The sequence below is a fragment of the Dasypus novemcinctus genome, chromosome 2, assembly GCF_030445035.2.
Source record: "Dasypus novemcinctus isolate mDasNov1 chromosome 2, mDasNov1.1.hap2, whole genome shotgun sequence".
Classification (NCBI taxonomy): domain Eukaryota; kingdom Metazoa; phylum Chordata; class Mammalia; order Cingulata; family Dasypodidae; genus Dasypus; species Dasypus novemcinctus.
This window is the reverse complement of record NC_080674.1, coordinates 139,585,699-139,599,051: the sequence shown is the minus strand read 5'-3', so window position 1 is coordinate 139,599,051 and position 13,353 is coordinate 139,585,699. Positions and strand designations below refer to the sequence as shown.

Genomic DNA, 13,353 nt, shown 5'->3' with positions numbered 1-13,353 from the left:
CCACTATGTGCCAACCACTGTTCCAAGTCCTGGGAATACAGAAGTACTTCTCAAGGAGCTTACATACTATGGAGGGAGAAGGACAATAAAGAAAATGAAGAAGTAAATTAGGATATCAGAGGGTGATAAGTAATATGGAGAAAAATGAAGCAGGGAGAAGGCTTCTGGGAAGATGGTGTTGGAGTAGGCAAACAGAGGAAGGGCAAAAAGCTTGCAAGGGAGCTTCTTTGGGGATGTGCAGATTAGGAGAGGCTGCACATCATCTGGGTGGGTCATGGGTGGAGAGACAAAGAGGCTGATGTGAAAACCCTGAGTTGTTGGCCCCCATGGTCAGGAATGGCACCCACCCCCCACCTGCAAGGCAGACAGCCTGGGTAAAACCCGTGGCTCACTGCAGCCAACTCAGAAGGTAACAGATGTCTTCCTCCCTGGGAAGAGGGAGGGTGCAGTAAAGGGTGGAGAGGTGTTTCTCTTGGGTGAGTTTGGACATCCAAGGTGTCTTGGATAATTGGTCTATATTTAGTTAAGGGTCTATGAAAAAGAAAAGGATGATTTTTAAAAAAAAGATTTGTTTTTATTTATTTCTCTCCCCGTCCCTCCCCCCCTCTCCAGTTATCTTCTCTCTGTCCATTCGCTGTGTGTTCTTCTGTGACTGCTTCTGTCCTTATCAGCGGCACCAGGAATCTGTTTCTTTTTGTTGTGTCATCTTGCTGTGTCAGCTCTCTGTGTGTGCGGTGCCACTCTTGGGCAGGCTGCACTTTCTTTCATGCTGGGCAGCTCCCCTTACGGAGCACACTCCTTGCGTGTGGGACTCCCCTATGTGGGGGACACCCCTGCATGTTAGGGCACTCCTTGCGTGCATCAGCACTGAGCATGGGCCAGCTCCACACGGGTCAAGGAGGCCCGGGGTTTGAATCTCAGACCTCCCATGTGGTATGCGGACGCCCTATCCATTGGGCCATGTCTGCTTCCTGAAGGATGATATTTTTTGAAAACACTGCCTGGCTTCAATATAAATTGGAATATGGAGAGCAGTGGCTGACAAATGACTCTGTCAGTTATAACACTACACTGCAGTTAGTGTTGTTTTGTAAAAGGCAAGAGAAATAGGATGAAATCCCCTATGTGCAGTCTCTTCTGTCTCTTCATCTGAATAAAAATTTGCAGAAAAAATGTCACAATGTGATCCAAAAGAAGGAGATTTTCAGGGTCGGGGCTCACCAAAAAAGGTAACTAAGAAATCAGGAATGTGTCAGCCCCAAGTTACCCATGTTCTACTAGACTCTAGCCTGGACAAGGACCCATCCTCATCACATTTAGAAGTATTCTCAGCTCTCCTGCCTCCCTGTGCTGGGGAATGGAAGGAAGAGGCTGCCCCATCACCCTCAGAGCAGGTTTTATTCAGTCCTCCTTCATCTCCTGATCAGGGAGGAATAGTCTTTCCACCCCATATCCATCTGGGCACACAATTCAGTCAGGGAACTACTAGTCTTTGGGCAGGGCAGTTCCACTAAGGCAAGTTCTGGCTGAGTTGGATGATCAGGGACACCCCAGAGGTGTCATTTATGTGCATTTCCCTTTCTCGACTTCTGATTTATATAATTGGAAAAATAACATGTCTTTCTACTGAGGTGACCCCAAGAAAATGGAGAACTTTTTCACCTCTATTTTCTACTCATAACTGACCTGGGCAGATATTCAAGTACTTTACTTTCTTTCTTTCTTTTTAAAGGTTTATTTTTTTATTTTTCCCCCTTCCCCTCTTCCTGCCCTGCTGTTTTTGCTGTGTGTCTTCTCTTCTCATTTTCTCTCCTCTAGAATTCACTGGGATTTGAACCTGGAGATCTCTGATAGGGAGAGAGGTTCCCTGCCAACTGCACCACCTAGTTCCTGGTTTCTGCTGCACTTCACTTTGACTTTCCTCTTATCTCTCTTTTCATGAATCATCATCTTGCTACATGACTCACTTGTGTGGGGCATTGGCTTACCACACAGGCACTCGTGCAGGCACTGGCTTGCTGTGCGGGCACGCTTTCTCTTCTTTTTCACCAGGAGGCCCCACGGATTGAACCCAGGTCCTACCATGTGGTAGGTGAAAGCTCTATCACTTGAGCCACACCCAAAATTGACATCTTAATGATATTTAGTCTCCAAATCTCTGAACATGGAATGGTTTCCCATTTATTTAGGCCTTTGATTTCTTTTTAGTGATGTATTATAGTTTTTTCAATATAGATCCTTTTTGTCCTTCATTAAATTTATTCCTAAATATTTGATTCTTTTAGTTGCTATTTTAAATGGTATTTTACCCTTGAGCCACATCCGCTTCCCATTAAGTACTATTAAATATTCTCCTCACACCAGAGGAGCATAGGATGGTCCTTGAAAATGCCCAGCCAGGAGGCCAATAGGTTGCATGTCCATCAACCCAAGAGCCCAGTGCATGTTCCTGGAGTTCTGGCTGTTCTCATGATAGAGCTGCATTGGGGCGCAAATGAGCAGGGGGACCGAGCTAAATTAGATAATTGTAAAGTGTGTATCATTACAGGACTGCAGAAACGTGTCCCAAAACTAAAAAGCCTGAAGAAAATGCAGGAGATCCAACAGGGTCCAAAAGAAAATCCATCAGTTTTTCTTGAAAGGAGTTTTGAGACCTACTGGCAACACACCTATCTGGATCCTGAACATCCAGTTAATATGAGACTGATTAACATGACTTTCATTTGTCAAAATGCTCCAAACATAAGAAAGAAATTGCAGAAGTTAGAAGAAGGATTAAGGAATGCCAGTGTCTCAACTGGTCAAGATTGTTTTTAAGGTTTTTAACAACCGACATCAACTCCAAGGGAAGCTGATGGGGTGGCCAGCCACCTTGCTGGGAGTAGCCATGGGCCAGAGCATCAAAATGTAAGACCCCAAGGGCCTCCACTGGCTCACCCAAGGCTTAAAGTCCCTTAGGGCCAAAAATGTGTGCATTACAAGAAGGAAGGACACTGGAGGCAAGAAGGCCTGAGCCGCCCCCAGGAAGGGGAGGCTCAAGCACCCCACAGAGCAAGGTACCATATGCCACATTAAGCAGGGGACGAGCGTGAACGGCATGATGGGGCCCAGGGGTATCTTCCAACTTGAGTGGATACATCACCATATCCCATGAGGAGTCCCAGATATCTATACTAGTGGGAAAGAAACTTGTAGACTTTTTAATTGGCACTTGAGCTACTTACTCCATTTTAAGTCAGAAGCAAGGGACTCTCTCCAAAAACAGTTGCAGTAGTTGGTAGTGTCTGGAGCCTCAAATAATACACCTTTCTTACAACCACTTGAATATCAGGGAAAACCAATTTGAAACACAGCTTTTTTCAGACGTCTGAATGTGTCCTATGCCACTATTTGAACATGGCTGATTAACCAAATTGAATGCACAAATGACATTTCAGCAGAAAAATTGGACATTGACATTCTCCCAGAGCAGGCTTGTGCCCTCCAGTCTGCTTCACTGTATCTAGAAGGAGCCCAGATGGAAATACCTGAAAACATTCTCTCGAAGAGAAAGCCAGAGGCATGGGCTGACGGGATGCTGGGGAGGACTAGAATGCTAAGCCAGTCCAGGTAAGAGTCCAGCCAGATGTGGTAGTTCCTCATCTCAAACAATACCCACTGAAAATAGGAGCCTATGGAAAGGCATAAAACCAATAGCAGACACTTTCCTTAGACAGCAGTTGATCCAGCCTTGCCAATCTCCATATAATACCCCCATTCTGGTCTTAAAGCCAGTACCAAAAGGGAGTATATATTTGTACAGGATTTGAGAACCATTAATCAAATAATAGAGGATATCTACCCAGTAGCGCCAAATCCGTACACCTTGCTTACTACTCTGCCCAGGGACCTTTGTTGGTTTACTATGTTAGATCTAAAAGTTGCTTTCTATTGTGTGCCATTAAGCATGGAATCCCAGGAAATATTTTCATTCAAATGAGAGGATCCTGACAATAAGGCAAAACAACAGTACCTTTGGACTGTGCTCCCCCGGGGATTTAAAAATGCCCCCACCTTATTTGGGGAAACTTTGGCTAAACATTTAAGAGAGTTACAGTTCCACAATGGAGTATTTTGCAATATATAGATGATATCTTTTTTTTTTAACAATAAATCAATTTTATTGATACATGTTAATAAAGCATACAACTCATCCAAAGTGTACAAACAATGGTATTTGGTATAATCACATAGTTGTGCATTTATCACCTTTCATCATTAGAGCATTTTAATTATTTCAATAATAATAATAATAATAAATAAACTAAGGAAGAGTAGAAAGATCACCCCTTGATCTTTCTATCCTTCCCCTATTGTACATAGCTGCTATTACTGGCTATTATTGTGTAATTACTTATTTATTAAGCAGTTTTATTGAGACATATTCATATATTGTATGATCTATCCGAAGTTTATAATAAATGACTTTTTGTATAATCACAATATTGTGCATTCATTACCACAAAAATTTTAGAACAATTTCATTACTCCAAAAAGAAAAACTCCACACCCTTTAGCAGTCCTTCCCCAGCCCTACATAACCTCTAATCTAACTTCATCTTTATAAATTGATTTATATCTATGTTTTATAGAAATGGAATCATACAATATGTAGTACTTTGTGTCTATTTCTTTCACTTAGTATAATGGGTTTTTTTGGTTTGATATTAACATCTTGTAGTGTTAACATGTATTTGTTCAGTTGCACAGAAAAACAGTATTATATGCAATTTTACCCATATTCATATTTCACATGTGGTTTTACTATGCTTTACAGTTCCATTTTACATTTTTTTAATCTTTCCTTTTACTTTCCCTTTAAACCTCTTTCAGACCCACATAATTGTACTGCTAGCTACAGACATTATGTTGGGCTTTCACCTTTTCTATTTATTTCTTAAGATTTACAAATATCCTTTTTACCAATTCTGCACAAGTTAACCCTCAGCTTTCTATTCTCTAACCTCATTCTGTTTTCTAGTGACCCATATTCAAGTTATTAAATTCATGGGGTTATACAATATATTTAGTTCATAGTAGTACAGTCATGCAGTATTTGTCCTTTTGTGTCTGGCTTGCTTCACTCAACATAATGTCCTCCAGGTTCATCCATGTTGTCGTATGCTTTATGATGTCTCTTCTTATACCTGTATAATATTCCATTGGGTGTATATACTACAATTTGTTTATCCATTCATTGGTTGATGGACACCTGGGCTGTTTCCATCTTTTGGCATCGTGAATAATGCTGCTATGATCATCAGTGTGCAGATGTCTGTTTGTGTCATGGCTCTCAGTTCTTCTGAGTATATACCTAGTAGTGGTATTGCCAGGTCACATGGCAAGTCTATATTCAACCTACTTAGGAACTGCCAAACAGTCCTCCACAGTGGCTGTACCATTCCACATTCTCACTAACAGTGAATAAGTGTTCCTATCTCTCCACATCCTCTCCAACACTTGCAGTTCTGTCTTTTTAATAATGGTCATTCTAATAGGTATGAAATGATATCTCATTGTAATTTTTATTTGCATTTCCCTGATTGCTAGTGATGTTGAACATTTTTTCATGTGTTTTTTTCACCATTTGTGTTTCTTCTTTGGACAAATGTCTATTCAAGTCTTTTGCCCATTTTTTAATTGGGTCGTTTTCTTTTTTTTGTTGAATTGTAGCATCTCCCTATATATCATGGATATTAAACCCTTATCGAATATGTGATATCCAAATATTTTCTCCCAATGAATTGACTGCCTTTTCACCCTTTGACAAAGTCCTGTGAGGTGCAAAATGTTTAATTTTGAGGAGGTCCCGTTTATCTTTTTTTGTTGTTGTTGTTGCTCATGCTTAGGTGTAAGGTCCAAGAAACTACCACTTACCACAAGGTTTTTAAGATGTTTCCTTACATTTTCTTCTAGTAGTTTTATGGTCCTGGCTTTGATATTTAGGTCTCCGATCTATTTTGAGTTTATTCTTGTAGAGGGAGTGAGATATGGATTCTCTTTCATTCTTTTGGTTATAGATATCCAGTTCTCCCGGAACGATTTGTTGAAAACTGTTTTGTCCCATTAACACGGCTTTGGTAGGTTTATCGAACACCAGTTGGCCGTAGAGGTGAGGGTTTATTTTTGGATTCTCAATTCTAGTCTACTGATTGATATGTCTATCTTTATGTCAATACCGTGCTCTCTTTTTAAAGTATTTTTTTATTTTTAAAGAAGCTTTAGATTACATATATGTTACATAAAAAATATAGGAGATTCGCATATACTGTAGTCCTTCTTCTTCCCATACTTTCCCACGTTAAACACATCCTTCATTAGTGTGGTACATTTTTTACAATTGATGAACACATATTGAAGCATTGCTACTAACCATGGACTATAGTTTACATTGTAGTTGACACTTTGCACTGCACAATTTTATAGATTTTGACAAAATGTATAATGGCCTGTATTTGCCATTGCAATTTCATGCAGGAGAATTCCAATGTCCCCAAAATGCCCCCATGTTATTATACCTATTCTTTCCTTTCCTTCCCCTCAGAACCTCTGGTGGCCACTGCCATTATAGCAATGATACAAATTCTTCTATTGCTAGAATAATAAGTCTATAATACAATAATAAGTCTAATTTAGTCCATTGTTCATTCCCCAATCTTGAGGATTTTGGGATAGTGATGCTCACTCTGTTTCTGATTGAGAGGGGGCTTAGATCCCATGGACAGATGAACAGAACTGTCTTGCTTGCAGTTGTAGATACTCTCCGTTTTTTAGGATGGGCATTGTCCATCATCATCCTTTTGTTAGTTGTCCTGGGTGAGTCCAATGAACTGGAGAGTAGGTTTTGTTTGCAACACTGCTGAGATTCAGGGCTTGACTGGCACATGAACAGACCAAAGATTTAAGTCTCTGGGACATATATTTAACAAAGATAGTGCTAATTATAGGTTCACATAAAAGAGGAGAAGAACCATGTGCAGGAAAATTATAAATGAGTCTAACTCTGTTACATTGGGGGGGCATAAATTTGAAAGTAAGGTCAGAGTCCTGACCTTACTCATAGTGTTGAGACGTCTCTAGAGTCCTCAGGAGTCCCACTGTTTGAGGTCCTGTTACAGGGGCGTTAATGAGATCCTGATGAGATGTGCATATGTGTAACCTCTGGAATGACCTCCTGTATTAGTCAGCCAAAGGGGTGCTGAGGCAAAATACCAGAAATTGGTTGGTTTTATAAAGGGTATTTATTTGGGGTGGGAGCTTACAGATAGCTGGCCATAAAGCATAAGTTACTTCCCTCACCAGTCTATTTGGAGCAAAATATCTGCCAATGTCTATGAGGGTTCAGGTTACCTGGGTTCCTATGTTCCTGGGGCTTGCTTTTCTCTTCATTCGACGTTCCTTTCTTCGTGGGGCTGGCTTCTCTGTCCTCTGTGTGCTGACTTCCCAGGGCTCCAGCTTAAGTCTTCAGCACCAAACTCCAACATCAAAACTCCAACAACAGAAACCCTCAACTCTGCTCTTTGCCATGACTTTTATGACATCATAAGCATAACTCCATCATGCCCAGGTACAGATCAGATTACAAGCATAATCCAATATTTCTTTTTTGGAATTCATCAATTATATCAAACTGCTAACCTCCCGACTCACTTTGAAATCTCTTATCCACAAAAGCTCACTTGTATTTAATATTTCCACCTTTTGGTCAAGATTTTTTTTTTAAATTTTTTTCTCTGCATCTATTTAAGTCTTTTATTTTTATTTTTTATTTCTCTCCCCTTCCCCCCCAATCCCAGTTGTCTGCTCTCTGTGTCCATTCGCTGTGTATTCTTCTGTGTCCACTTGTTTTCTTGTCAGTGGCACCCGGAATCTGTGTCTCTCTTTGTTGCGTCATCTTGCTGCATCAGCTCTCCGTGTGTGTGGTGCCATTCCTGGGCAGGCTGTACTTTCTTTCGCGCTGGGCGGCTCTCCTTACAGGGTGCATTCCTTGTGCGTGGGGCTCCCCTACGTGGGGACACCCCTGTGTGGCATGGCACTCCATGCATGCATCAGCACTGCACGTGGGCCAGCTCCACACAGGTCAAGGAGGCCCGGGGTTTGAACTGCAGACCTCCCATGTCGTAGATGGATGCCCTAACCACTGGGCCAAGTCCATTTCCCTGGTCAAGATCTTTTTCCAGATGCATAGCTATTTGGCACTTGATAATAATCCCTTGGTACCAAGGAGGGTCTCCCCAGGAGTCATGTCCCAAGCTGGGGGGAAGGTAGTAGATCTATGTGATAAGTTTGACTTAGAGAGAGGCCACATTTGAGCAAAAAGTAGGTTTTCAGGAGGTAACTCTTAGGCAATATAGAACACTAGGCTAAGTTTCAATTTCACAAGAAAATGTTCATAAGTACAATCATCAATATCAAGGGCCTAGCATAATGGTCTGCCCTCTGTTAGGCACTGCCATGTACTTGGGAGAGTCTTACTGCTCTATTAGAGAATGTAGCAGTAGTCCCCAGGATATCTCCGCCCACAAGACAATACCTCATGTGCCTTAGAGGTATGTGCCCCTCCCCACACATCCCCCCATCTCTGATACCCTGCACCAGTGATCCTCCACTGCCAAAGCAGTGACCCTTCTGTGATCCAAAACTTCCCCAAAAACAAAGCCAACGAAATAACCAAAAAAAATTAATAGTAAAATAAAATAATAACAAATAAAATACAAAAAAATTTCATTTTATCTTTCATCACTGTAAGATCTATTATCTTTTATGTACAGTGACAATTTCTTCCATATGTTCCCCCAGTGTCTTTTTTTCCTTTCTTTATCTTTAAAGAAGGTTTAGGTTACAGAAAAGTCACATAGAAAGTATGGGGGATTCCCATATACCTAATACCCTCCTCCTCTCCCTTATTAAAAACATTTTACATGTGGATGGTACATTTGTTACAATCAATGTACAAATTTTGAAGCATTGCTACTAACCATGGTCAATGGTTTACATTATGGTTTACATTTTGCACCATACATTTTTATGGGTTTTGACAAAATTTAAAATGGTCTGCATCTATTATTGCAAGATCATGCATAATAATTCCAATGCCCTAAGAATACCCTATGTTCCATCTATACTATATTCTTCTTTCCTCTCCCAACCTTCAGAACCTATGGTAACTATTAAATTGAAATTTTTTTAAGAATAAGGTTCATAGTTGCATGCAATAATATTGAGGGCTTGATATATTGGTATTTTTTTTTTTTATAAGGCACTGCCTATGTTCTAGAGAGATTCTTGCCCCTGTAATTAAGAACATACCGGGAAACGGACTTGGCCCAGTGGTTAGGGCATCTGTCTACCACATGGGAGGTCCGCGGTTCAAACCCCAGGCCTCCTTGACCCGTGTGGAGCTGGCCCATGCACAGTGCTGATGCATGCAAGGAGTGCCCTGCCACGCAGGGGTGTCCCCCGCGTAGGGGAGCCCCACGTGCAAGGAGTGCGCCCGTAAGGAGAGCCGCCCAGCATGAAAGAAAGTGCAGCCTGCCCAGGAATGGCACCGCCCACACTTCCCGTGCCGCTGACGACAACAGAAGTGGACAAAGAAATGCAGCAAATAGACACAGAGAACAGACAACCGGGGGAGGGGGGGAATCAAATAAATAAATAAATCTTTAAAAAAAAAAAAAGAACATACCATGCTGTTTTGACCACTGTAGCTTTGTAATATCTTTCAAGGTTAGGCAGTGAAATAGCTTTTGGCTATCCAGGTGCACTTTCCCCTCCAAATGAATTTGGTAATTGCCTTTTTTCTTTCTTTAAATAGGCTGCTGGAATTTTGATTGGTATTGCATTTAATATTTAAACCAGTTTGGGTAAGATTGACATCTTCATGATATTTAGTCTTCCAATCCATTAACATGGAATATCTTCAGCATTGTTTTTTAATTTTCTGCATATAGGTCCTGTACTTCTTTGGTTAAATTGATTCCTAGATATTTGAGTCTTTTTGTTGCTATTGTAAATGAAATTTCCCCCCTAATTTCTTCCTCAGATTGTTCAGTATTAGTGTACAGAAACATTACTGATTTTTGTATGTGGATCTTGTATCCTGTCACTTTGCTGAACACATTTATTTGCTCAAGTAGCTTTGTTTCAGAATTTTCTAAATATAGGATCATGTCATCTGCAAATAGTGAGAGTTTTACTTCTTTTCCTATTTGGATGCCTTTTATTATTATTTTTTTCTTGCCTAATTGCTCTAGCTAGAACTTCTAGTACAATGTTGAATAACAGTGGTGCCAGTGGGCATCCTTATCTTGTTCCTGATCTCAGAGGGAAAACTTTCATACTTTTCCCCATTGAGCACAATGTTGGCTGTGGGTTTTTCATATGTTCCTTTTTATCATATTGAGGAATTTTTCTTCTATTCCTATCTTTTTAAGCATTTTTATCAAGAAAGGATGCTGGATTTTGTTGAATGCCTTTTATGCATCAATCGAGATGATCATTTGTTTTTCCCCCTTCAATTTGTTAATGTGGTATATTACATTAATTTTCTTATGTTGAACCAGCCTCGAATACCAGGAATAAATCCTACTTGGTCTTGATAGATAAGTCTTTTGATATGCTGTTGGATTCTATTTGCAAGTATTTTGTTGAGAATTTTTGTATCTATGTTCTTTAGAGAGATTGGGCTCTAATTTTCTTTTCTTGTAGTATCTTCATTTGGCTTTGATCTTAGGGTGATGTTGGCATCATAAAATGTGCTGGATAATTTTCCCTACTCTTCAGTATTTTGGAAGCATTTAAACAGGATTGGTGTTCATTCTTGAAATGCTTGGTAGAATTCACCTGTGACGCCATCCAGTCCTGGACTTTTCTTTGTCGGGAGAATTTTAATGATGGATTCAATCTCTTTTAATGTGATTGATTTGTTAGGTTCCTGTATTTCTTGTAGCATCAGTGTAGGTTGTTTGTGCATTTCTAACTATTTGTCCATTTCATCTAGGTTGTCTAGTTTGTTGGCACACAGTTTCTCATAATATCCTCTTATGATTGTTTTTATTTCTGTCATAATTTCACACCTTTCATTTCTGATTGTATTTACTTGCATCTTCTCTTTTTTTCTTTGTTAGTCTAGCTAGGGGTCTGCCAATTTTATTGATCTCAAAGAACCAGCTTTTAATTTTGTTGATTTTCTCTTTTGCTTTGCTGTTGTTGTTGTTCTCACTTTCATTTATTTCTGCTCTAATTTTTATTATTTCTTTTCTCTGCTTGCTTTGGGAGTGGGTTGCTGCTCATTTTCTAGTTTCTCCAGTTGTTCAGTTAGACCTTTGATTTTAGCTCTCTCTTCTTTTTTAATATAGGTGTTTGGGCTATAAATTTCTCTCTCAGGACTGCCTTCACTGTGTCTTATAAGTTTTGGTAAGTCATGTCATTGTTTTCATTAATCTCAATATATTTACTAATTTCACTTTCAATTTATTCTTTGACCCACTGATTATTTAAGATTGTGTTGTTTAGCCTCCACATATTTGCCAATTTACCTCTTTCTTGTCTATTATTGATTTCCAGTTTCATTCCATTCCAATTGGAGAAGGAGCTTTGTGTAATTTCAATCTTTTTTATATTTATTGACACTTGCATTATGACCTAACCTGTGTTCTAACAGGAACACAGATCCATGAGCACTTTAGAAGAATGTGTAACTCACTGAGTTTAGGTACAACATTCCATATATGTCTGTTGGGTCTAACTCATTTATCATATTATTCAAGTTCTCTGTTTCTTTGTTGATCTTTGGTCTAGTTGTTCTATCTAATGATGTGAGTGGTGTGTTGAAGTTTCCAACTATTATTGTAGATTCCTATGTCATATCTTATTTTTGTCTGTCTTTTTACTCTTTTAGTTATCCTTTCTGCTATTTTTTCTTCTATACTCTCCTGCAAGCCTCTTTCTCCATCTTTTTCTTTCAGGAATTCAGGATTCCTTTAATATTTCCTGAAAAGGTGGATTCTTTTTTACGTACTCTCTTAGTTTTTGTTTGTTTGTGAATATTAAAACTCACTTTCATATTTGAAGAACAATTTTGCTGGATAGCAGCAAATTGGCTAGCAGTTTTTCTCTTTCAGTATCCTAATTTTATCATACCACTGTCCTCTTGCCTCCATGGTTTCTGTTGAGAAATTTGCATGAAGTCTTATTGGGCATCCCTTGTATGTGATGGTTTCCTTCTCCCTTTTCAGAATTTTCTCTTTATCTTCAACATTTGACATTGTGAGTAGTATGTGTCTTGGAATAGGTTTAATCAGATTTATTCTGATAGGAGTATGGTGCATTTCTTGGACATGTAAGTTCATTTCTTTCATGAGAGTTGGAAAATTTTCAGCTATTATTTCCTCAAATACTCTTTCTCTCCCTTTTTCCTTCTCTTCTCTTTCTGGAACTCCCATTACACGTACGTTGTTTCATTTCATGTTATCATCAACTCCCTAAGTCCCTGCTCAATTTTTTCCATTCTTTTCTCTCTTCAATTTCAGTTGTTCTATCTTTGGTATCTCTTATTCTTTCTTCTATCATCTCAAATCTGCCTTGTATGCCTCTAATGTGGGGTTTTGTTTTTTTTTTTAATGTTTTAATGAAGCACAGATGTAATCCCCCACCAACACAAATTATGCAGTTGAGTTCTCCCATGTGGGGAAATCCCAGAGGTCAACAGATCCCCATTGCAATGTATCAGCCTTGCCCTGGGAAAACCACCTTCATGATCATGGTATCTCAGGTAAGTATCTCTTATGTATTTTTTCTCTCACCTATGTGTATTTCATAACCATGTACTCTGTTACTTTTCTATCTAGGTTTTCAAATTCTTCTTTGTGCTCACTCAATGTCTGGATGTCATTTACCTCTTTAGCCATATTGTCTTTCAACTCTTTATTAATATGATTTTGGAAATTTGCGCGCATCTCATTGATTAGTTTTCTCAAATCCTGCATCTCTTCTGGGGCTTTGATATACTCCTTTTCTTAGGCCATCTCTTCCATTTTCTTAGTATGACTTGTAATTTTTTGCTGATGTCTAGGCATCTGATTAGGATGGTGAGTTTACTCAGATGCTCAATTCTCTCTCTTTCATAGGGATTTAGTGGTGGCAGCTGTCTGATACTGCTGCTCTTTGATTCTTGGTTCAACATGTTCTGGGTCTTTAGGATTGTCCCTGTTAGCTGCTCAAAACTGGGCTCTGAACCCAGTATTGGGTTGCAGATCTTCTTCCTAGGGCCTTGGTGAGGGAGGCTATAAGGGAAGGAAGAAGCCTCATTTATTA

The 13,353-nt window shown here is 39.5% G+C and overlaps 1 pseudogene; it reads right to left on the bottom strand.

Moving 5' to 3' along the window:
• Positions 1 to 12,665: 12,665 nt before the first annotated feature.
• On the bottom strand, positions 12,666 to 12,819 carry LOC111763681 (U1 spliceosomal RNA; annotated as a pseudogene).
• Positions 12,820 to 13,353: the final 534 nt, after the last annotated feature.